This window comes from Neovison vison, chromosome 4 (genome assembly GCF_020171115.1).
Source record: "Neovison vison isolate M4711 chromosome 4, ASM_NN_V1, whole genome shotgun sequence".
Lineage (NCBI taxonomy): Eukaryota > Metazoa > Chordata > Mammalia > Carnivora > Mustelidae > Neogale > Neogale vison.
The window spans coordinates 45,557,277-45,584,114 of NC_058094.1; positions in this window are offsets into that span (position 1 = coordinate 45,557,277).

The window sequence follows — 26,838 nt, forward strand, 5'->3', positions numbered from 1 at the left end:
TTCTTCCAGGAACATTTATTCATACCTCCCCTTTCACCCCATCCCTTACCTAGTTAACTTGTGGTCTTTCACAGCATTGAGGTCTGAGCTCAAGCTTTTTGTTACAATTCCCCACAGTGCTCTCCCCGAACCATCTAGATACTTGTAATCCACTCCATTACAGGACTTCTTATTGTAATTATATATTACTTGTTATGAATTTGATTAATGCCTGTCTTCCTCACTATAGGGGCCAACTTTTTGTCTTCCTGACAAGGTGGTTTTGTAACTTGGAGCTAGGTGTCCACTGAAGTGAAATCGTACCCTCCCAAAGACTGGGAGACAGAGGTGCTAGCTTCCTTGATAATTACCTTTTGAAGGGGTGCCTCTGAGAAAGACACTCTTGTCTTGCAAAATTGGCAAGAGGCTTTTAATAGAGTTACATCTCAATGGGACAGCGAAGGAATTCACAGTTCTTCTAAAGTAAATACTGGAAGAAAAGAGAGGTCAGAGGTATGATCAAGAAGTCTTCCTAAATTTAGAATGGCTGGGGGAGCATTAAGGCTGTTTGGTCATTCCCTATGTGCAAGTTCTCTACCTTCTGCTCAGGTGCTTGCAGGAGAGCATGGCTGCTGAAAGGGATACTTTTATTTTTATTCTCTCAACTGCACACGACTTATAGCTGATGACCAGTGTGTGTATCATAGCGTCTGGAATGTTTCAAGGCTTAATAAACATTTGGTGAATTATTCTTTTCTAAGCCTCTTCTAATTTCTACATTATCATCTAGAGAAGAAAACACAACCTGAGTATTATAATGTCTTTTCTTTTTAATTAGTAAAAGGATTAGTTCCTGGTTCTCATGTTTCACAAGTCTAATGTATCACTCTCTCTAATCTCCTGGGAGGCCAGGGATGGGTTTATTCTATCTCTTCATCTTTCTTAACCCGATCTAAACACACTCTTCTCTCTCCTCCCTTCATCACTTTTTGTTATTTTTCTTCCTCCTTCTCCTTCTCCTCCCCCCAACCCCCCGCCCCATTCTCTTACACCTTCTTGGTAAGCTTCACCTAGTGAGACCTCTGGAGCCTCTCATCAGACTAAGATCAGCCCAGGACATGCCAGTATAATTTAAGGAATTTCCAAAGATGAGAGATAGGAGAGAAGGAGGGAGTGAGAGATGAGGAGAGAGAGAGAGAGAGAGAACAGACTATAGTACACAGTTTAAAACATTATCATAAATAATTGAGAAGCAATTGACGCACTTTGTATTGGAGATTATGCTGGCAGCTTATTTTGAATTTTCACTATGATGATTAATTTGGATTGACCCACTTATCTGTTCATTTGATTTTTAGCTCAGACTCCAGCTTACTACCAATGTGCAATTACTTTTATCATCTGGCAATAATATACCAATAAACAATGATATCCTTGCCTGAAACAATATCTCCATCTCTGAATTCCCTAACTTTTTAGTTTTAATTATTTTATTAAACCTACAACTCACTCTCTTTTATAATAGTTATCGCAATATGCATTTTCTCTCTTCTGTTAGATTCTATGAAGACAGGACCTTTATCTTACATACCTTTAAATAAAGCTACATAAATCACCAATAGCACCTTGTTTACTTAGTAAATCCCACATTCTCAGAAAACAAAAGAAGAATAACAGCAAGTAGGAACTTCTGTCTCCTGATCCCAAACCAACCCATTAAATATATTTCCATCCATGTCCTTCTTTCTTTGCTTTCTGATCTCTGTGGAATAGCTGTCATTTCCCTATCCAAACTAATTGTGTTTCCTCTGCCTGCCCTGCTTTGAGCTTTTCTGCTTCTCAAAAGAATAGACATCGCTTCATAATGTATTCCTTTCCTCTTTTCTCTATTTTTACCTTTATCTCTTTATTGGTTTATTAAATATATAAAATACTCAACTCTCTCCTAACTTTAATTAATTAACTAATTATTTTTGAGAGAGAGAGAGAGAGAGAGCCACATACAAGGCAGAGGAGAGGGAGAGAATCTTAAGTAGGCTCTATGCTCAGAGCAGAGCCCAATATGGGGCTTGATCTCATGATCCTGAGATCATGAACTGAGCCAAAATCTAGAGTTGAAGCTTTACCAGCAGAGCCACCCAGGTGCCCCTCTCCTAAGTTTAAGCGGAAAGAGGAGGAGAGGAAAGAGGAAGGTGGAAAGAGGAAGGGCTAGGAGCAGAAGGTCTCTACTCCTTAGAACTTTGTACCCACAAAGCCTGTTGTTTCTAAAACGCAGCATCTTCTGTCTTCAGGTTCTTTCTTTTCTGACTATCCTCCCCTACCAGCCTCATTAATTTGCTATTGATTCCTGGAGACCCAGACTAAGCCATTTCTTTTCAAGAAGTCATCTTTGATATTTCCAGGTTGAGTTAGGTATCCCTCTACTGTGTCCACATAATAATTTCCATAAGATACTTTTATTGCTGCTTTCCTTGTCCATCTCCTGAACTAGACAATGAGCAACTTGATGACAAAATTATATCCTTCAGTACCATCTCCTTATATGTAGGAACACATGATAAGAACTTAATACACATTTGCTTGTGGCATGGACCGTACTGTTTCCACAAGTTTGACTTTGAAATAACATAGTATTTCATTTTAATAAAAAGGATATGACTAAACACTACAAGTGTTCATTTCTGGATTCCATTTAGAAAACATCAACTTCTTCTAAAAAAAGTTTTATAACATGTTTACTTTGAGAACAAAAATAGAATGTTTCCCTTGTGAAATATTCACATACACAGAAATGTCTTCCATACTCCTGTCCTAATTCATTTCCACTCTGCAAAAGAAACCACTGCTAACAATCTTTTTAGGCAGACATACACAGATAGGGCTTTACTTTTCAATACGACAGAGGCCAGTATTTTTTTCTTAACAAAAAATATTTTCTTTAAATAATACTGTTGCCTGTTGCTCCCCTCCTACTGCCTCTTCCATCATTGCATAAACTACTAGCAGTGTGGGCAGTCCTCCTATATTAGGGTGTGCTCGCATTTTCCTGGTATGACTGTAGCACACAAAAACAGAGTAAAATGAGTTGGACAGGATATCAAAGAGGTGGATTAGAGCAGGGTTTCTCAACCTAAGCATCAAATGATATTTTGGGCCAGAAAATTCCTCATCAGAGAGGCTTTCCTATGAATTGTAGGATGTTAGCAGCATCCCTGGCCTTTACTTCCTAGATGCTAATAACATCCCCAGATGCAATAAGCAAAAATTTCTCTAGATATTGGCAAATATCCCTTGGGAAGCAGACTCACCCTTGGCTGAGAACCACCCACCAGAGTAGTGGTTATCATTGCCTAACACAACTCAAAATGTGTGAAGTCACATGCCTCTTATCTTTTGGATATGCTAGGGGTTGTTTATGATCTGGTTTTTGATTATAACTATAACCATATAAAGAGATATGGAGAAAATGTATATTCTATTTAATTATTATATATTACATATATTATTACACATTATGAATATATATATATACATAATCTCAGATAGCAAGTGAATGATAGTAAAGATTTATAGTGATACTATTGAAATTATAATGATTAATTTTTAAGGGACTTATTTGCAATAGTACTTTAACTGTTATTGCAATGCTTCATTATTGGCTATGAATCACCAATATGTTGTGACACCTAGTTTGAAAACCATTACTCTAAAAGAGGTAAAAGTTGTCTTCATAGAGCCCTTATTACTGGAAATAGAATGGGCTACAATGATTAGAAGCCAAAGTTGCTGGAAAAAAATAAAAGCTGCTTTTATTCAGTAAAACCTATCACCTAAGGGAAAAAGAGTTTCTGTATTGACAGAGTGATGTTGGATGAACACAATTATTTCTTACATTCTTTTCCTAATAGTCTTATGATGCTGTTTGTTTAACTTAAGAATGATGACAGATAAGATATTTCTTTTTATGACCTATAAATTGATCTATATATATTTTTTCCTATATTTGACAAAAATTACAATGAGAACAAGAAGAGTTGAATTGAAAATATTTCTAGTCATAGGAGGACTTCCAAACTATACATGTATGACTCTAAGGAAAAAAGAGCCAGGACAAAGCAAAAATTCTTATCTCAACTTCCTTTCATTGAAGCAAGTGTGTTTTTTAGACACCAGAAATTAGCAACATATTCTCAACAAATATTAAATAATTTAAAATTAGGATTCATAAATTTAGTTAACAGTTTAGTTAATAGCAACTTTTATTTGATATGAAAAATATAAACCAAAAATATTTTTTAAAGGTGGCAAAAGTAAGGATTTCTAATTTCAATCAAAAAAAGGATATATGTGAATTTTACCACGTTTTAACTTTCATTTAGAAAAGTTAAAGTTGCACAGTGTTTTTTTTTTATTCTACTTTATGTTAGATTTAGTTGATTTCATGGCTTCCTACATGATATAAGTTCTGCTATTTCAGGAACATTGATATTAAAATTATGTTAATTTTTTAAAAAGATTTTAGTTCCAAGCAATCTTTACACCCAACTCAGGGCTCAAACTCACAACCCTAAGATCAAGAGTTACATGTTCCACCAACTGAGCCAGCCAGGCACCCCAGAATTATGTTGATTTTTGAGGTTGCCCTTTTAGAACACTTCTTTTAAAATAAAAGCACACTAATACTGGTTCTGCAGCAGTATCTCCTTAATGAAGTCCACAATGTCTGTAGTAACAGGCAGGTTTGTTATCAGAAAGAAAATAAGTCTAATAATGCATGATAACATGTATGAAATTCAGAAGATGGAGGAATATACTGCATTTTCTGTCATGTTCCCTTTCCGTCTAAATCAGTTGAGATTCTTAGTTGTAAGCAACAGAAACCAACTCTAGCTATTTTAAGCACAAAGAGGCTTTACTGGAAGTCTACTTCCAGAGCTACTGGGTAGCTCTGAAAACTGCAGGAATGCTAGAGCATCTGGGTCAGAAAATGAGCAGAAAGTGGGAGTGGACTGGTAGCAGGAACTCCAGTCGAAATCGTTCTTTGAGAGGGTCTGGTTAGGAAATATTGCTGCCATCACCACTCTCACTGTAGACACCGCTGCCCTAGATTAGGTATTTCATTTGTACTTTGTCTCTGCCAATAGACAAAATCCTGGGGTAGGGAAGTATTCCATGGGTTGATACTAGTTCAGTGGCTTCTGTTTTATCTTTTAAGAGGTAAAAAATAAGAGAGGATCTGCTCCATTTGTCTCAGATTGGGCATTTTCTACTCAAAATTATATGTGTACACAACATAATCCTTGTATCACTTTGGTGGTTCTCTAGGATCTCTCGCTCCTTTTCTCTGAATCCTCTTCTCATTTCTCTCCCCTCACCATACCCTCAAGGGTTTTTCCTACTTCCTGACTTGTCCTCAGGGTATCAAAAGGAGCATCCAGATCCTTGCATCTCTGAGTGGTGACTTGTTCTCCACCTTGAAGTCCAGTGTAGAGATCTAGTGATTATATATTGAAGAAAAAAGGCCTAGGTCTTCTTTATCCCTCAAAGTGGAGCATCCTTAAGACCAGTTTTCTCCTGCCAATATTGATTTCGATGTAATGAATAGGGTCTCTTCAATGAGTTATTGTATAAAAAAGATGGATTTTTTTTTAACACAGTCATATTAAATATTCTCTCCTCATCCAGAGGGAAGGGTTTGAAGGAATGCCAAGGAAAGAAGGAAGAAGGGGAAGAAGGGATAAGAACACACACATGCACACATACACACACTGGACAAAAAAGTAAATGATTCACATCTTTAGAAATGAAAGATGAGCTTCATGATCATCAACTCTGGGAAATATATTTGACACATCTCAGTCACAACACAAGGAAAATCTATAATAAAGGAAAAAAGCATGCTAGAATAATAGTTCAGATTCCCTTATATTAAGGTTCCCTTCCAAAAGCTGAATATTAATATCATAAATTCTTTATTAAAAGGAAAAATTTCTCTTTCTGTTACATTAATTGTGGCTTATAATTAGATATTGGGGTTAGTTTTTTAGCTGCAATGCATCAAACACTACAAAAATACCTACTGTGTTCTGACCCTATGCTATGTACCAGTCTTATGAAAAAGTAGTCTCTGCTCTTAGAATCTAGGATCATAATATATACATAATCACACATGCAATTCTGACAATTCTGTGGCTGACAGATAAGGGGTATAGTTGGGGCACAAAAGATGACTAGGTGGAGAGATTAGACTTCCTAGTCTTCCTAATGAAGTTGACTTGGTTCTTGAAACAGAATTTTAAAAATAACTTTATTGTGGTATAATTTACCTACAGCAAAATCCACTCATTTTTAAGGGTTCAATTAAAAAATTTTTAGTTAAATTTCTCAGTACTGCCACCATCACCACAATCCCTTGTGCCCATATGGAGTTACTTCCCTTTCCCCAGCCTAGTCCATGGCCACCAGTAATCAACTCTTTGTGTTTAAAGATTTCCTTCTTCTGGAGAGTCCATACAAATGGAATTATAAAATGTATAGTCTTTGGTGTCTGGTTTCTGTCCCTGAGCACAGTGTTTCTGAGGTTTAATACATGTTGTGGCATGTATCAGGATACTGTTTCTTCTCCCTGCTGAAAAGTACTCTATCATATGGATGTACTGTTTTTGTTTATACTTTTACCAATTGATTGACATTGGGATTATTTTAGTGTTTTGGCTATTGTGAATAACACTGCTTTGAACGTTCATGAAAAAAAAAAATCTATGTATTGATATACTGCAAGAGAGTTAGGTCAACCATAAAGTTTAAAGGGAATAGGATCCTCCACAAGATGGCCTCCTTTGCCTTATACTTCCTGTGAGTCAGGAAAATCTTAGAAATGTGTTTGAAGGAAAAAAGATACGGCATTAATTACTAAATAACTATATCCTATTTCCTGTTTGTTTTTGGATTTAAAAACAAACTAATTCCACTTTTATCTAGACAAACGATCTCTATATATTTTGGAAGAAAAGGTTTAGTCTTACCACGGAGTAAAACACAATATAGTTGTATGGAATGGGTTTAAATTTTAATAGGATATGAAATTTTAGAGAATCTTATTTCCTATATTATGTTAAACAAAATAGGTAACACCTTCCATGGTTCAATAAATCTATAAAGTTAGCTGTAATACATCAGTGTTTTGGCTGTAGAACATTCTCAGGCCTCTGGGGCATCATTCAGTGGCATGAAGTGAAAATGAAAGTGTATTCTATCACAGTGATGTTACCTTAATGCAGTTAATCCAGGGTAAAGCTATCCTTATGGTGTGTACATTTACCAGAGGGCTTACAGATCCACAGGAGTAGTGCCTTTTTTAAAGCATGTTTTGTACTAAAACTAAGTTGCATAGATTATGAGTAAGAATGGCCAAACCCCATATATTCTTAAGATAAAGCATGAAGCTCTAAAGACAATTCATAAATGCAATAGAAACTATTAGGACTATTTCTAAGTTTGAGGGATACATATATTCCCCTCTGTTGGTGTTATTAAGGTCCAAAAATTTTGAGAAGCTCTTTCCTATATGTTTCTGTTTATCTGTTTTGCCCATACCTTCACATTTAAGTGAGGACAGTATCTTTTCTTCCTCCTCGTAGTAAACAAAGCATAACGATTGCAGCACAAAATAGCAGCTTTGTGACCTGAGTGATTTAAGACAACTTTTTCTAATTCCAAAAATTTACACTTCAGGCAAAGAAGTTCACTATTTTCACTAGGATTAAGGATTTCAATTCAAACCTGGGAGCAGGCTCCTTCTGCACAGTGAGGATGGCCAGGCCTCCCTTCATTGCCTTCCTAAGTATCCCGAGAAGTACTTTAGATGCTATCCAAAAGTAGGTTCAGCTTTGCAGCATAGAAAGAAAAGAAAGAGAGAAAGAAAGAAAGAAAGAAATACAATAACCTCAGAGCTTATGAGATGTGTGGGAGAGCCAAAGAGTGCACCAAATAAATCACCACAGGTCCCTCTTGCTTCTTTCATAAACCTTCCTAAGAATTCACTCCTTTGTTAGCGTGAAATAGAGTGAATACTGAAATGCATGTGTGTTCATCATATTCATCTCTTGTGATGTTGAAATTCTAATATTTTACATTCATTATTTGATTATGATGGATTTATTGAGTGCATTATATATGCCAAGCACTATGCTCAGCCCTGGAAATGCAAGACTACCCTTCCGTTCAAGTAAGGACTGAAAGGATCATTTGAATTGGATATTGAAAGTTGCTTGTCGTCCTTGAAAAGGAGAGCACCAGTGGAGTGGTGAGAAGCTGGACTGTAGTAGGTTGGAGCAGATGGGGAATTCTTAACAGTATTTTCAGAAAGTTAATTGAGAATGAAAGGTAAGAGATCCAACAGTAGCTAGAGGTTGGCTTTAGAAAAAGGATGAGAGTTTGTAATTCCTCCAACACCAAGATTAGAGAGACTGAGGCATATGTGTAGTGTTGAGAGTAAGAAGAAGTAAGAGTTAGAATAACAGAAAGTACGGAAAAAGAACAGAAATAAGGTCAGAAATGTAGGGACTGGGTTTGAAATAAACCTCTGGGTGGGTATGAAGGACAATGTTTTTATATATTGGTGATGGTCTTCTTTTGGATGATGTGGGTAGATAGGGTAGGGACATAAGTCTTAATGTATGAAAAGCTCTAGGAATCAGAAAATTGGTTTCCGTTCTCTGTTTTATGTTAGCTGTACAAACGCTTTGTGGAAGAGGTATAAATCTAAAGAATATTAAACAGATGAATAAACAAAAAAATATGTGACCTAGACATGTCACGTAAATTATCTGAGCTTTAATTTTCTCATCTATAAAATTAGGGGCCAGAATAATCTCTAAGATTCCTTATAATTCCAGAATTCTAGTCAATGGGAATTTTAAAAGATGTCAATAAATTATATCCACCTGTGAATCTGGAGTAGATTTCTTGCCAAAGAAGGCTGATATAAAGACTAAACAATACTACATTGTATATGGCCCAAGGACTTGATAAATATGAAGCTTTGTCATTATTACATCTTATGTTGGGTTATTCTTATTATAATTCTTCCTGTTCAATAAATTTCCATATCCAGATTACAAATGAGTTGGTAGAGTTAATGTGTTTTAATAGCCTCACGTACAAGTCACCATGTAAATAATACATAATTATTAATACAATTAGGAATTACAATGCTATTTCTAGATGAGTTAACCGAGTTTATAAGCACCTCTCCCAGGAAATTGTAAACACATTATTTAACTGCAATTAACCTTGACAGATAGACCTGGCCTATATTGTTCTCACAATGATGAGGAAATTGCCTCAACATGTTAATATTTAATAACTCTTCACACTGACAAAGCTAGTTCAAAACTCTATTCAATTTGCTGAAACTATCTAGAACAAAAGGATAAAATAAAATGTCTCTTTTTTTAGATGGGGAGAAAAAAGTGATTAGTGAAACCTTGAAAGAAAACAAAAACAATTAACATTTTCTTTATCCTTGTATTTACCCAAATGGTAGCCCATGATAGAGGCACTCAGCACAGCCTGAGTAGTGTTTTGACACCAAACTTTCATCTCTTCCCAACACCTCCAAAACCAGCCTTTACCACCATTCCCCCTACAAGACCTGTCCTCTCTTACTTTCCAGATCTATTTGCTTCTTTTCCTTTAATTTCTCTGAACTCCTTCCCAGGTACATCTCTTCATTAACCTCAAACTTCCCAATTCTCTCCTCTAGTCCCACAGCTCCGAGTTACTTACGGTTCCATCATTTACAGAGAACAATATGCTGTCTCTCAGAACCAGGTCTAAATTCATGGGACAGAAAATCTGTTTGTCCCAACACAGAACAGGAATCCACTGGTTTTCTGTGAGCACTACTGTCTTAAGGGCAAGATCACCCAGTACATATGCAGTTGCCAGATTTTAACCTCTAAGGACTTGGTAAGGAACATTAGGGGGAAAACTTATGGGGAGAGAATGATAAGGATCTTTTAGAAAGGCATCATCCATATCAAATCCAATAAAATAAAGTAAAATAAAAAGAATATGAGTTCACTGTAAATTGTCAAATGCTATTTAGAAGAAAGAACACCATTGCTCTAAATAAAGATACGACAAGAATAGCTATACTTTTAGGTCCCTGTCAATTGCATTTCCAAAGATGGTAAGAGATTCTTTTTATAAAATGTTACTGTCAGAACAGTTCTTTATTGCTTTTGCAGGAAAATAGGTATGTTCTTTTTTTTATATGTATCAAGCTCTGTGTTACATAGAGGGGAACTTAATAACATTAAATCTACTCTTAGGGAACATATGGTCTGATTAGAAATAACTACAAGTTATAATGTACTCAGGAAAGGGAGATCATATAGTCAACAAATATTTATTATGCAAAATTTGTCACCATCTGACATATATGTGGTTTTTATTTTTAATCTCCTCCTAAGCATGTGAGCGTCATCAAGGCAGAGCATTTGTCTCTATTGTTCACTTTTATATCATTACGGCTTAGAAAAGTGATTGGCACAATTAGACACTCAAATTTTTGGTAAGTTAATAGATAAATGAGTTTTCTTTGGGCTTGGTATGGTCCTTGTGCTGGAGCTACCATTATGAATAAAAGAGACAGAAATTTTTCCTTTAGGAGCTTGAAATATACCAAGGTAAAGAGACATTAAAGCAATAACTTTACGAACATATCATTGAAGCAGAGTAACAGGAAGTAATTTATGGTTCTAGCTGAATTTGGAGGACGGCTGACTCAGAAAAGATAGAGATGAGATGTAGCCTGAACTGTCTTGAAAGATGACCAAGAATTGCCAAAACGAAGATTTGGGGAAGTGCTTTTGACATAGAGAAGAAACAGCATGTATAGAGGCTTATGGTTTAAATATTCTGGTATGTTCAGGAAACCATGAGAAGTTTGACGGGTGGGACATGAGCAAAGGCACACAGAATGAAATGGTTCAGGACTGGAGAATCTGGAAGTGGTTCAGGGAGGCTGGGATGGAAGAAGCTGGATGAGTGAGACCAGCTAAGTCCAGCTTTGAGTCTCATGGTAATGGTTTGGACTTTCCCCAGAGGCAATGAAACCTCAATGAAAAGTTTTAAACAAGTGTGTTTTAGAAAGAGCACTTCATTTATATTTATATGTGAAATACAAGGGGGAAAAAAAAAGGAGAGCAATATAAGCCAGATAAGGAAAGTCTTAGTCTGAAAGTAGAGGAAGAACAATTGTATTGGTAAGAAGGAAGGGAAGGAAGGAAAGTTAAAGAAGGAAGAAGGAAGGGAAGGGAAGAGAAGGGAAGGGAAAGGAAGAGAAGGGGGGGGGGAAGGGGAAGCAAGGGGAGGGTTGGGGAGGGGAAAGGAAGGATGAACAAACAAAACAGGTGTTGAGATTCTGGACAGAGGAAAATTTTAAAAGCCTACACAGTAAAGAAACAATTATAGAATTTTAATAATTCAGTTTGGCCCCTTAAATCAAGCATATTATAAAATATATTTAACTACCTAGAATATCATTTTTTCTCTATTTTAAAACTAAAGCTGCATTTTTTGAGACAATCATCTCTACAGCTTAAAGAAGTATAATATGCATGGCTTTGGCAAATAATTTTTAGTTTTGACATCTATGTTTTTACTTTAGAGAAGTTAATTCATTTTAGGTGTGGCATAGTCCCCAACAGGCTGTGGGTCCATCTCCTCCTGTGAATGGCTAGAGAAAACAACTCAACTTTGGGGAGTTGAAAGGGCAGAAGTTCAACTAGATATGTAGTTGCTCATGAGCAACATGGGTTGAACTATGCAGATTTAAAAAAAAAAATTCAGTATAGGACTGCCAATATACTTTCTCTTCTTTGTGATTTTCTTAACAGTTTCTTCTCTCTAGCTTGCTTTATTGTAAGAGCAGTACATAATACTTATACAAAATATGTGTTAATTGATTGTTTGGTTATCAGCAAAGCTTCCAGTTAACAGCAGGCTATTGGTAAAGTTTTTGGGGACTTGAAATTTATGCATGCATTTCAACTGGGGCTCTGTGCCTCTACCACCTACACTGTTCAAGGGGCAACTGTATATTCTTTTGAAAACAGAAAAGGGGAAATCAGGAGTTCTTTTGGCTATACTCAGGAATCTCATAAACATCACCCAAGGATGGATTCTAGAAACAGGGCTACCCATGCCTTACTCTCAGAGTCTGATGAAACTGTATGTAAGTGTGACCTGTGTTTGTGTATTTGTTGAAAGCTTGCCAGGTAATGCTGACTGGCAGCCAAGGTTGAGAGCTTTGGACCTGGAGGTCCTGCTGAACAGCTCACTCATACTCATACTCTGGGTCTCAAGCATAGAATGACATTTGGGACCACTTACTCCTTACAGAAGATGCTGCCCCAGGAGTCACAAAGTTGTGAGGACTAGAAAAGTGCTTGTCTCCTAGGATATAAAGAGACTATCTTGACAGGACTAGGTCTTAGAGCCATTTGAGTTGTTTCATAAGACTTTTTCTTTATTTTTGTCTGGTATTTATGCAATTTAAATTTACTCCAGGAGTCTTTTTTTTTTTTTTTAGATTTTATTTATTTATTTATTTGTCAGAAACAGGAGAGGAGAGAGAGAGAGCAAGCACAAGCAGGGGGAGCAGCAGCAGGCAGAGAGAGAAGCAGACTCCCTGCTGAGCAGGGAGCCTGATGCAGGACTCGATCCCAGGACTCTGGGATCATGACCTGAGCTGAAGGCAGACGCTTAACTGACTGAGCCACCCCGGTGCCCCCTACTCTAGGACTCCTAAGGAGTATTCTAAAATGATGGTTTTCAAACTCTGTTCTGTAGAATTCTGGGATCCCTGGTGGCATCTCAGAGGTCACTTTTGGGAGTGGGTGCGGTAAATGGCCAGAAGAAAGCCTGTGAACCTCTTTCCCTTCAACAGGAGAACTCCTGCTCCACTTTGCTGTATTAGGTGTATATGCTTGCCCTTAGAAAAAAGGGATGGCTTTGCCCCCCCACCCCAAATATTTGAAAAGCATGGTTTCAGAATACCTGTAATAGGTCGGGAGAATCATGCTCCTCAAAAATTGGTATTTATCTGTCTCTTAAAAGACTCAAATATTTAACACATGAACCTTTGAGCTATTGGTAGAAAGACAAAGAAAAAACAGAAGCTCTTCTTGTGATGCCACTAAGGTTTAATTAACTCTCAAAACCTTTGATTTGTTAGAAAGGTGATTACTAGAATGTCCTTTTGAAAAAATCTCTCTCTCTTTCAGAAACCCTCTGTCCTTCCTCCCCCATTTTTCCTTTACTCTCATATGACTACCACACTGACAACATTTCTGACCCCAGATGTTTGAGTTTAATTCAATTCTAACACTATCAGGTGGGAGATAGCAGAGCACCCCACAGGGTAAGGGCTTAGTTAGTCCCATAAGAATCCCCCCTCACTTCAGATGCCAACTGAAACTAGCAGGTTACCCACAGCTTCTGTCAGAGTTGGCTACCAATTTGAGGTTCCCAGGACCACCTCCTTGGGTTCAATTAATTTGCTAGAGTAGCTAGTCTACCAATTCATTAAAGGATATCATAAGGGATATCCTTTTTTTTTTTAGTATAAAACGAGTTTTATTTCAAAATGCAAAATGGTGGTCACTGTAATAATTAATAATAATAACAAGAATATAAAAAGCATTCCCCGCCTTCCACCCTAGTGCAAAATGGTAGATGCACTCAGATAGCTCAAAGACACGTAATTTTGGACATGTTATCCTGCAATGCTGCACAGCAGCAACACTTAATCCCAAACTCCTTTTGGTGGATCCGTGTGGTAGTTCAGGTCTGGAAGTGGGTGGCTTCGCAGATCTAAGTCCAAACAGGGAGAAATACATAGGGTGAACTCAGGGGTCCCAAGTGCAGGAGTTTCTGTCTCTGTGTCATGAGGGTGTGTCAGTCTCCCAGTATGTGGATGTGTTCACCGACCTCCACGCTTTCCAGATCCCAGACTACTGGCATTTTATGTAGGCTTCCTCACATAGACATGACCCCTTATGAATTCCACTTCCAACCCCTTCCCTTTCTCCAAAGGATAAGATGTGACGCTGAAAATTCCAAGCTTTTAATCATGGTTTGGTTTTTCTGTTGAGTAGCCACATCCAGGAGCCCACCCGGAGTCACCTTATTAGAACAAAAGATGCCCCTAGCACTCCTAGAAGCTTACAAGAGTTTTAGGAGCTCTTTGTCAAGAACCAGGGTTAAAGACCAAATATTACAATAGAAGATGCCCCTCGTGCTCTCATCACTTAGGAAACTGTAAGGGTTTTAGGAGCTCTATGCCAGAAGCAGAGACCAATATATGTATTTTTAATTTTCACACTATTTACCTAATCACACATATACATCAGAAAAACATTAAGCATTTGATATATATTTATAATGTTAAAAATATTAACAGTGGTTTGTGTGACAAAATACAAAGACATAGTCAATAAAATCCATTTAGAAATTATTAGCTATTCTGAGGAAAAACAACAGGTAGTGGTCAAGAAAAAAAGTAGCATTGCTTAAATTTTCCTTGTGAAAAGAATGATGGCCAAGCAATATAAGAAAACCCAAAATCATTTGTCACAGGGCTGGTAGACTGAAGTAAAAGAGTGACTACAAGTAGCTGAAAGCTCTGGCAGGTTCTTAGATGAGCACTTGGAGTGGGAGCTGCTCAGAGGCTGGCCAGAGGGGCGCAGGGACCCGAGAGAGTTTCTCTGTCCAGAGTAGCAAAGAAAGGAGGGGGAAGGGAAAAAAGGGAAGGGGAGAGTTAGTAAGGGGTGCATTGAGAAAATACTAAATCACTGAGCTGGTTAAACAGTAAAAGGGGCAGATGGAAGTTGTAGTTTAACTAGAGGAAATGGACTGAAACGCTGAAAATTGCTGCCACCTCCTGGGCATTACTTTTGCAACTGCATGTTGCCATGGTCACTTTTATTCTATAAAATAGACATTTCCATTAAATAGAACAATGAAAAAACAGGGCTGATTTTGCTCTGCTTGCTGACAATGCTGACGTTAAGGGAGAAGAAATGAATCTATTCCAAGATCAGATAACAGATATTTGTTATTTTCAGGGGAGCCTGTTAGAAAGTAACATAGTAAATGCCTGCTTAATTACTGAAGGAAAACAGAGCTTGTTTGTAGGGAGACTTTAAAAAGCTGTCCAGCTAGGGATGGTTGAGAAGATAATGCAAATAATACTGAAATAAATATTATTGATAACTATTGACACATGGTTGTGACTAGGTTAAAAGGTTAATTGTTAAGAAATTTGTTGACTGAACATTCAATGTGATTATGTCCTGAAATATTTTGAAACATTTTAGTGTAGAAAAAAGTAATAACCCCCACACAAAAAACAACATACATTGAAATGTTCATGTCATTGTTTCTACTATTTTTTTCCAAACCTGTCTATTAACAATCATTGCTTACACTGCATTACATATTTGTTTTATCAAAATTCAGAACACAGAGCTTTATGAAAGATTCTTGTATTGACAACGATACATTTAGCAAGGCTAAACGTTTGTTTGTTTGTTTTGTTGCTTTTGTTTTTGTTTTTTTTCTAATTGGAAGCCCACTCTTCAAATAGGGAGGAGAACATTCTGAAATAATCAAGGAGAGGTTTGCTCCAAGAAAACTCTTGCTGGGTACATAGAAAAGGGCTGGGAGCTAGCCAGCAGACTGCAAGGCAGGTTATTAGTTGTGTGTGCTGACACTAATGCAAAAAGAACTCTGCTAGTTGCCACTAAAATATTTGCTGATTTTTAAATGTCTGGTATTAGGTATTCAAACACACACGCATACACATGCACGCCACACAATTTTCCCCAAGTCATTTGATTCCATCTATATACTACCTTATAGAGCGCATTAAATTTTCTTCAGCCAAAGGAAACATGAGTCATGAACTATTTTATTTTCTCTTTATCTTTTGTCCCTTTCCTTCTATTTAGGCACACAATTGCAAGCACAGACTCATGCCTGGCCACTTCTATATCTTTTAGGGGAAATGTGCTCTCTTGAAGTAGAAAAGAAAGGGAATTTTCTCTACAAATTCTCATTTTTTAAAAAAGGGAGAAATCTTCAATAGGAGAGTGGGATGTACATCTTCCTTAATTTTCACTTTATGCTCAGTTTTCTCTTGGTTGTATATCCTCTACCAATAAAAATAGTTTAAAAGAAAATCTACTGATCACACTAGTCCCATCAAAGCACTCTATCTGCGAATATAGGAATGTTTAATTTGAATGCATCTGGAAGAAGATGAGCAGGAAGGAAGTTCTGTTCCTGCTAGGGTTTGTCATAAAGCCTATTTTTACTATATCTGTTGATTCCTTGTAATGATATAAAAATCACGACAGTAAGCATCTAGAATCCAACCAAATGGCTTAGAAATAAGTAACAGTATAATGCAAATAACTGTTGTGAAGAATTTTCTCATCTAATTTTTGCTCCATCTTCATGATCCTACTTAAAGCTATATTCTGAAGCTTCTATTGGAAAAGTAAGAAGTTCTTAAATTAATGATCTTTGTACTTCCACCTTAAGAGACTAGAGGGAAAATGTACAAGGAAATCTCCATAACTTACCCAATTATTTTTCTGTAACCTAAAAATGCTCTAAAAATTAAAGTGTACTAAAAAAAGAGAGAGAGAGAAAGAGAGAGAGAAACAAATTAAATCCAAAGTGAGCAGGAGGAAAGAATGAAAATCTGAGCAGGAATCAATGAAAGAAAAAAAATAAGAGAGAAATCAAAAGCTGATTCTTCATGAGGAAGACAATTTATATGTCCACCCAGAGTGATCAGATAAAAAAGATAAAAAGTGCTAACAGCTGACTTTACAGATCACCTTCCCACAAAAAAACTTCCAGGCCCTAATGGCCACACTGTTAAATGTCACCAAACATGGAAGAAAACAAGAATAATATCAATTCTATATTACCTCTTCCAGAATATGGGAAGCATCCCAACTCATTCTGTGAGGTCAGCATTACTCTGTATCCAAAATGAGACAAAGACATTACAAAAACAAACAAGCTGAAATCCCTATGAACACAAATTCTCAAAAACATTTTTGCAAATCAAATAGGAAAAGAAAAATGAGAATGAAATATATATGATTTTTAACCAAACAGCATTAGAATATGAGCAAGAAATGAAAGACCTAATTGTCTGCATACTATGAATCGTAGGAAATTTGGTCAAGGCACAGAAACACAGAAGCAAAAACAATAAACTCTAATGTATTCCAATCGAGAAGGTCCCCAGTGAAGAAGGCAATGAATTTTAGCATTAGGACAGCTGGTCGACTGGAAGAACAAGTAGCCCCTTGCTGGAGAACACTGGACTTTCCTAGGGTATTTTTAATTGACTGTGAAACATTGCTGCTACTACAATGAGCTATGAAGATGTAAGACTCTGGAAACATATGTGCCCACTGATGGCAGCGCCTCCTAAATATGAGATATGGGGAGAAGGACACAGTTAACACCAAGACTGTGCCCTCCGAGAGGTCAGTGTTACCAATATGGCAGAGAATTTCAGCGGTTAGACTGGAGTTTACAGTTGAAGCTCTCGCAAGCTGGGAGGTGGAATGTTATGAAGCTATCACAATGCAGTAGTAATAGAAAACTCAACTAAACAATGGCAGTGGAAACTGAAAAGAAAGAATTAATAAAGTTAGAAAGGGCACTTGGTAGTCTGAATATTACTGAGGGTGGGTTTAGTCTTCAGTTTTAAACTGGTGGTTAAAACCCTACTGGAAAAAAAATAATAAAACCCCACCGGGGGTGGGGAAGAAAAACCCGTGTACTTCATAAATTAAACTAATGAGTTCATCTAGGAAATGTGGCTAGAACCAGATGCTTTACTATATCCCCTAACCCCCGCTAACCTATATCCCAAATCTCCTGCAACTCTTTCTTTGAAACCCTTTAATATTTTTCCATTACCAGTGAGATCCTTTGGGATACTAATCACAACAAATTGAAATGTGCTTTGAACAGGGAGATGAGAATGAGTTGAGTACTAGAAATTTCTTTTCAATTTATTTTGGAGAAAGATTTGATTCTTAAGAATTAGAAAGAATGGTACTCTCACTCAAACGTGATGAACAGCTCCTGATGGAACCAAGGCCTTATTTACAGACTTGAGAGTCTAATCAGCAAGAAGCTTTTCATTCATCCCTTAATATGTGTGAAACATAATCCCATACTTAGGAGCTACCTAGTAAATGAAACCATAAAAGACATAAAATCCCATTTCCACAGCTTGTCACCATCAAAAAAAGAAGACACATTGCAGTATTGAAATCTATTGAACATAAGCAGAGCACAGAAAGTCATTTAGCAGAGAGGAGCCAGGATGGTCAAGGACCAGACCTTTTTCTGACTTTACCAAAGCTCAGAGAAGTGAAGAATACTCATTTGTTTCATTCTGTTCTTGTGCAGCACACAGTGGTAGAGCAGAAGACCAGAGAACAAGTCAATACAAATAAAACAAGCTTCTTTCCCAAGGCCTTTCCCCCTCATCATATGAGATCAATGCCAAGCTATTACTTTCCTGAAGAAGAAGCACATAATAATACCACTGGGCTCCAGATATGTTGCACAAAGTAGCTTTGTAGTAAGAAAAGGGATGATTAGGATCTAATGTCACAGATCTCTGTTTCATTTCTCCCATTAGATCACTGGATAACCTTGAGTCATTTCATGATCAGCGGTCATCTTCAAAATATTGACTAACTGACAGGGCTTAGGTTAATCAGCCTGGATGCTGGCTGCTGTGCTGTCATAGGGCAAACAGACTGAATATCAGGTCTTCTAATGGGACTGGAAAAGGTTGGGTTATTAGGGTTTCTCAGTCTCAGCACTGTCGACATTTGGGAGAAGATAATTCTTTGTAGAAGGGCTGTCCTGTGCATGACAGGCTGTTTAACGGCATCCCACATCCTTCCTCTTTGGCCTCTGCCTACTAGATGCCAGAAGCACTGTCCTGCCCCCCAGCTATGACTACCATAAGTATCTCCAGACCCTTCCAGATATCCTTAGGGGGGTGGGAAAAGTTCCTTCAGTTGAAAATTACTGACTTAGATTCATTTATTCAATGAATTAGCTCATTGACTCTTTCCTCTTTTCTTTCCCTCTATAATTTTTCTCCATGCAATTAAATCTTGAATATCTTTCTCCAACTTCAAAGTGGATTATGATCTACTAAAAAAAATAATTGGTCTTTTCTTGCATGGATTTAAAAAGTAACTAATTTAGGTATTTCCAAATATATACTGCTCTGATATTTTTATTGTGTTGTGTTAGTCACCATACAATACATCATTAGTTTTTGATGTAGAGTTCCAAAAGTCATTGTTTATGTACAACACCCAGTGCTCCATATAATACATGCCCTCCTCAATACCTATCACCAGGTTCACCCATCCCTTCACCCCTTCCCCTCTAAAACCCTCAGGAGTAAGTTTCAGTAACTAAGATCTTGAATAATATTTCTATTTACTATGATAGAGATGTTAGAACACTTCTTCTTTAATCAAACAATTGAAATATTATAAATACTGGATCTCCTGGGCAGGACTGCACTTTGAAATTAGAAAAAAAATTACTTTTCTCTTCAATAAAAGATAATTATGAAGGCATACTTCATTGTTTTGTATATTTATTATGTATTTTTAAACCAATTTACATATATGAGAAAGATTGAGTTGTAAAGAAATTAACAAAAAATCTCTGTGGAATTATCTTAATAGCTAAGCCAAGAAGAATCCAAGAAAGCAAGCAGCTGTCATTATGATAGAGATAAAACAATAACAGCTACCATTTATTGAGCCCTTAAATTGTTCTGTGCCCCTGACTAAGTAATTTATATGCTTTCATTTAATCTCCCAAGAACACACTCATTCAACAAATGTTTATTATGTGCTTACTATGCTGCAGATACTGTCCTAAATGCTGGTGATATGGCAGTAAACAAAACAAATCCCTGCCCTTATTGGAGCTACTGAGAAGAGGAAAGTGGATAAAGGAGATAGTACTCGTGGGGGTGGATGGGGAATTGCTGTTTTCTACAAGGCAATGATGGAAGACATTCAAAACATTGACATAGGAGCTAAAACCTGAAGATCTTGAATGGCTATCTTTCAGGGAAGGAGCATTCCTGGTGGAGAATTAGCACATGTGAAGGTTTTGAAGAAAGCAATTTCTTGGCCTGTTCAAACACAAGCAGGATTGCTGGCAAAGGAGAAGATGACAGAAAATGAGATAAGACAGAAGTCTACAGATCTTTCAGGACTTTTGAGACTATTGTTAGGAATGGCTCTTACTCTGAATGAGATGAGAAGTCAGCGAAGGCATCTAAGCAGAGAAGAAATCATCTGATCTAATGATTAGAAGGAACTCTTTGTGGAGAATAGAGTCATGGAGCAAGACCAGGGACCAGTCAGGGAGGTAAAGATTAAAAGTTCCTTAATTTTGATGGATGGTTGCTACACTTGTAAATACAACATAATGTATAACTTGTTAAATCACTATGTTGTACTTTTGAAATTAATGTAACATTGTGCATCACCATCTGTACTCAAGTTTTAAAAATCCCCAGATTTATTGATAAGTAACTCAAGGCTTAGTAAATAACTTCCATGGACTATTGACATTTCAGTCAAAGAAGGGAATGAAGAATCCCTTTCACTAATACTACCAAGGGAAAAGAAAACATGGACAAAAATTCATAATCATTAGGGATGCATTTGTAAGACTTTAATGTGTGTAGGCATCTAAAGTATTGTGCACAAATATGCACAATATTTGCATCTAAAGAATTGTGCACAAATATGCTTTTGGGGTCTACATAGCTAAATATGTTGATATAAAATTTCTAATCGTAAAGAGAAGAGGAATCAGAAGAAAAACATTTTAATCTATGGACTTCCAAGCAAGCAAATCTGTAGTGAGTAGTTATTTAGAATGGCAGGCCCTGATCCAGATTTGAATATTTAGTGGGGAGTAGTGTACTCTAAATTTAACTATTATTTAGTAAGTAGTTTTTTACAAATTCAAACTTAAAAGACTACGGCACATGACATAATTACCTACTTGGAATTTTTTATCCTATAAATATTTCTCTTTTGCTTTTGGAGACATTCAAAACAAAGAATCTGTTGTTTTAGCAGAAGAGATGTATCCCTAGAAAAGTTAATTCTATTAAACCTAAATCTGTTTTGTGAATTGTGGCATTTCATTGGGTTTCTTCCAGCCTTTTAAGTCCTGATTCTGTGAGGGGTGTGTTGGTTAGAACATAAAGTCTATGAGGTCAGTACCTTTGATACCTTTCTAGATACCTTTCTAGATTGATGAAATGCATTCAGCCTCATGAGCATAGCCTCTGCACCCTTGTATTAGCTAAGGAGCACATGAAGCTGCTTTAACAGCTATTCAGCAGCTTAAATAGAATGGGAGTTTATTTCTCTCTCTCTTTTTAAGGGTTTGTTTATTTGACACACAGAGAGAGACAGAGAGAGAGAGAGAGAGAGAGAGAGAGAGAGAGAGCAGGCAGAGCTGCAGGCAGAGAGAGAGGGAGAAGTAGGCTCTGTGCTGAATCCCTGATGTAGGACTCGATCCCAGGACCCTGGGATCATGACCTGAGCTGAAGGCAGATGCTTAACTGACAGAGCCGTCCAGGCCTCCCTATTTCTCTTTCATAGACAGTTCTGAAGTGAGCAGTCCAGGGCCAGTGCCATAGGTCTTTCAACTTCAAAATACAGCTTTCAAGTTTTCTTCAGTTGTTGAAATTCCTCAGCTAGGGGAAAGGAGAGGTTGTGTACATCACCACTCAGTTTTTGGCTTAACTTTTTCATATGGCCACACCAAGCTGCCAGGGAGGCAGGGAAAAGCTGTTTCCAGGTTGAACAACCATGCCACCAGTTAAAATTCAAAGAAGTCTACTATTGGAAGGAAAGAAGAGAAATTGGATATTGGGGCATAATTAGTGTTTTGTTGTTGTTGTTGTTGTTGTTTTGTCACAATTCAAACTCAGGAAGCTGTACCACAAAAGCCTTAGAATTGAAGTTAGGGGAAATAAAATGGCAACGAATCAATGGATTGGAGCAGTAACATATTGTTAATGTAGAGATATTTCAAAGGTCATCCCTTATATGAGTAGTTTTGACCTTATAAATGAAATACTACATGCTGTCACAATTCTAAAGTTAGGAAGTTTCCAGTCTCCCATCCCTCTAGCAGATTTCCCACAAGCTTGAAACAGGTGTTTTACCCACCCACCCCCCTTTGGTATATACCACACATGTGAATATCAGCCTTTCACTGGTGCTTAAGAAGGGCTATAGCACTCATAATAACACCGAACAAGCAAGCAACGATGGTAGTGAAATCACTATTACAAAGTTACAGGGCCTTAAAGTGCCTGTAAAAGTATGTACAATTATGACACCAATTCCTGGGTTGACCCTCCAGTGCTGTGTTATATTGAATCTAATTATTTCCTGCCTGGCCCTTTCTTCCTTATAGGTTTCTGTATACTCTAGAGCTTATTCTGTCCCTGACTTGACATTTTGCTCTCTCTCTTACCTCCCACAGCAAGTTTTGTCTCTCTGCTTGCAATATGCACTGGAGTCAACTTGATACCATGTTACTGAAACAATTTGTAAACTCGGTGAAGGCAAAAATAAATGTTACATAATGAAGAGAATTTGATGGCAAGCCCTTGAAGTGTTTATGGCATTCAGAGTGTGGTTACCCAGCTATAAAGTGTCCTCAGCTGGGGCTCAGCCCACTCTGAATGACTAACTGGAAAGGATTTTTCAATGGTGTTCCCTTGAATGCCAGCGCTCCTCTGGTAAAGAAGAGATTTGTAACATTAACAAGTTGAATGGCTTGCTCTATATGTTGACTTAGAGTTCAAGCATAAAAGGTCATGCAGAAAGACATCAGCATTTTATGGGATGGACCTTTAAAGGTTAGTACTTCATGTATTTGGATTAAAGATACTATTAGTCTTTTAATCCCTCCCAGAAAAAAGGGATTTGGGGATCTAATAAAACGAAAAACAAGTTAAGACAGAAGAAAGGAAAGTACCAAGGTTCAAAGCGAGGGGCAATCCTTTTGCAAAGTCCCATTAAAATGGAACGTTTCTACCCTTGCATGTTAAATCAGAAAACTCACTCAGGACTTACAATAATGAGAAGATTGATTTTTAGACATTCTTTGGGAAGTTGAAATTCTTCATTGACTTGAAAGTAGGTCTTCAGACTAGCCCTGGCAATATGGAGCTGATAGTGAACAGGGAAATGGTATTTTAAAGGTTCTACTTTATCACTTGTGAACTGTTGTAAATATCAAAAGAGCTAATTAACTTGGAAGTGTTTTATAAACTATGAAACAGATGTCAGTGAGAGCTCTACTGAAGATAAAGATGAGGTTACTAACTGAAATGCATTTTAAATGAACAAAATATTCAGATAAGCTTATCACATACACGTATTCTATAGGTAAAACTTAACCTCAATCTCACATCATTTTTTTTTGGTATTGTATTTTTCCACTGTCCCATAACCACTTCCTTCTCGGTATCTAATGCCCCATTCTTGCTGAATTTTTAGCCTGGGAAGTCCAGGGGTGGGAACATTTGGTGTCTGCACTTACCTCTTCCTTGGAATCTCCTCAGCAGGTACTTATGATAAGACCTACGTCACAAACCCTTAAGTGGATCCAGTGCAAATGGAAACTGCAGTATGGTGAATGGCTTATGGTTCTTACAAATGATATTAATTGAATAGCATCTTCATAGAAGCATTATTGCTTTAGGGATATGTGCACTATATGAAAACAGGTACTAAAAAAGCATGAAAAATTTTCCTTGTCAAATTTTCAAATCCTGGCTAGTTGAGTGACATAGAGAAATAGGCCTGAAAGAAAAGTGTGTCGCTAACCATTAAAAATGTTTATAATCTTCACTGTTTACTACATGATCATGAAATTTTAACTCTGCATTCAATAATGCTGTTCCTAGATATAATTTTTTGTTGTTTTTCAGTATACATATATTGTATCACTTAATTCAATAGACAATTTTCACCTGACTAATAGTAGAAGATACTTGGCCGTATAGTATAGGAAATAAAATGTAAATTGAACTTATTCAGTGACCTTAAGTTGTGCATAGTATGCTAGGAATAAAAGCATGGAGGACATTAGGAGAAGGAAGGGAAAAATGAAGGGCAGGAAATCAGAGGGGGAGACGAATCACGAGAGACTATGTACTCCAGGAAAAAGGTGAGGGTTTCAGAGGGGAGGTGGGTGGGGGGATGGGTGAGCCAGCTCGGTAATGGGTGTTAAGGAGGACACAGATAGCATGGGCCACTGGGTGTTATATGCAAACAATGAATCATGGAGCACTACATCAAAAAATAAAGATGTACTGTATGGTGACTAACATAAAAAATTTTTAAAAGCAAAAAGACAGTCACAATAAAAGGGAAGCTCTAATTCAAAGAAAGCAGTAAACTAAGTGCAATGGAAAGAGTAATTCTAGATGTAGAATTAATTTATAAAATAACTGATGAAAACTGTAAAGGTTTGAAATAGAACTGAATCCTAAAAGCGTAAACCTCCACTAAGACACACAACTAGATTTGAGATTCACCTACATCATTTTTCTTGTCCTTGCCCCTAAACCAATTCATATGTCGTTTTTAAATCAAAACACTGCAGTTACTACGGAGAAGGCTTTATGAACCACCCAGCTCTAAAGGAATTTGACAGTTTGTTAATGAAACACTGTGAGTAAAAGATTTAAAGGCACACCAGGATCACGATAAGAGAGAAGTCCAAACACTGTGGATTATGAACTGTTGAACATATCCTTCAGCCACTAACTAAGAAGTGCTCAGCTCAGCTGGAGTGGCCAGAAAGACATATTGAGGAGTTGCAATTAAAATTGGGACTGAAGTATGGAAAGGGTTTGCATAGTTAATTAGGAGGGAGGAGGGCAAGGGCATAAGGAATATTAAGGAAAAACAATGGGGACACCTGAGTAGCTCAGTGGGTTAAGCCTCAGGTCATGATCTCAGGGTCCTGGGATTGAGCCCTGAATTGGGCTCTCTGCTCAGCAGTGAGCCTGCTTCCCTCCTGCCTCTCTCTGCCTGCTGCTCTGCCCTTCCTGTGATCTCTCTCTCTCTGAGTCAAATAAATAAATAAAATCTTTTTAAAAAAAGAAAAAGGAAAAACAAAAAGGTGGACAAGGGCTAAGCTTGTCTGCAATGTTCTTTTCTACTCTTTACTTCTAACAGAACACATTGTATTCAACCCTCAAAATCACCCCCTCTGTGAAGGCTTCCTTAAATGCTTTTTCTCTTCAAATGCTCTATTCTAAACACACACACACACACACACACACACACACACAGCATTCTCACTTCTGCTTTATATCTGTCTGAAGTACACTTATGAATGATTATATGTATTGTGTTGCATTATTGCTGGTTATATTTGTTTCTTCTACTGTTCTGGGTATTCCTTGAAGGAAAGGATTCTGATTTATTCATCTTTGTATCTTTGTATCTCTAGACCCTACACAGTGCTTGGCACCTTGAAGACAGTATAATAACTCTTGCCTTGAACTGCACCAACACAACTTTGTAGAAAATTAGGGGTGATAAGCATGGAATAGTAGATTGGAATGAGTTTGAGAAAGCTCTTCAATGGACAAAAATAAGAATTTTGGACTTTATACTGTGGACTATAAATCCGTTTTATTTTTTAAAAATTGGATAGTAATCTCAAAAATCATTTGTAAGTGTATTCTCCCGAGCATCACCAGCCTTTGCCCGCCATGCTTACATTAATAATAACAGCTGGTTTTGTTTTCAGTATATGGCCTCTGTGATCACTTCTTCAGAAATATCAAAACCACCACCTGAGTCTAGTGAATTCTGGAAGTCCCGGAGAATTAACTTCATATACTTCACAACAGAACTATCCATACTCTACTCATTGTTTTGTATAGGTCTCTTGTTCACCAGATACTGGAGAGGGGCACCCCCAGAGTCCTGGAGCTGTGTGGACCCACTGGGAGTCACTGCTCTGCCAAGTGTTCTGTTCCTCATGACCATTAGGCCAGATTGTTTTTCTGATAATCTCTTTCGAAACCCACATAAGGCCTCCATGGACTGTTGGTGGAACTTGGGAGCTGGCAATATTCCAAATGGAAATGTTCTGCAGGAAATAGGAAATTGAAGATGTGAACATCGAGAGGATGTTGAACTAGTTGTTTTTAGATCTTTCAAAAATTTTATAGATTTGTTTTGATGTTCAGAAAGGGAATGAGATTCTCAAGATAGAGAATAGAGAAGAGCAGAACATCCAGTTTCTACTGTGTTTTTAAAAGTACCAGCATTCTATCAACTCTAAGCCTTTATAACTCTTGATATTTTTCTGTAGCAAGGCACAGTGGTTTTTACCTGAGGACAAAGTACCAATGTATGAGAACAATGCCTGTTGCCATGCCACTATTACTTAATACAAAGATATACAGTTGTTACTTAAATCTCAGTTTGTTAATAAAAATACATAAAATAGCAGTTTGTAAATAAAAAAAATACAATTATATCCAATGTGGTTCTAAGACAATGTGTTTCACAGAAAAATGATAATCCTGTCTCTTTTTTATACTTCTCAGGTACATATTTCTGATTCTTGTGGATTCATGTTGCAAATACAGCAAATATTAATGCTTCCTGAATCTGCCTAAAACCATCTCGATTCCAT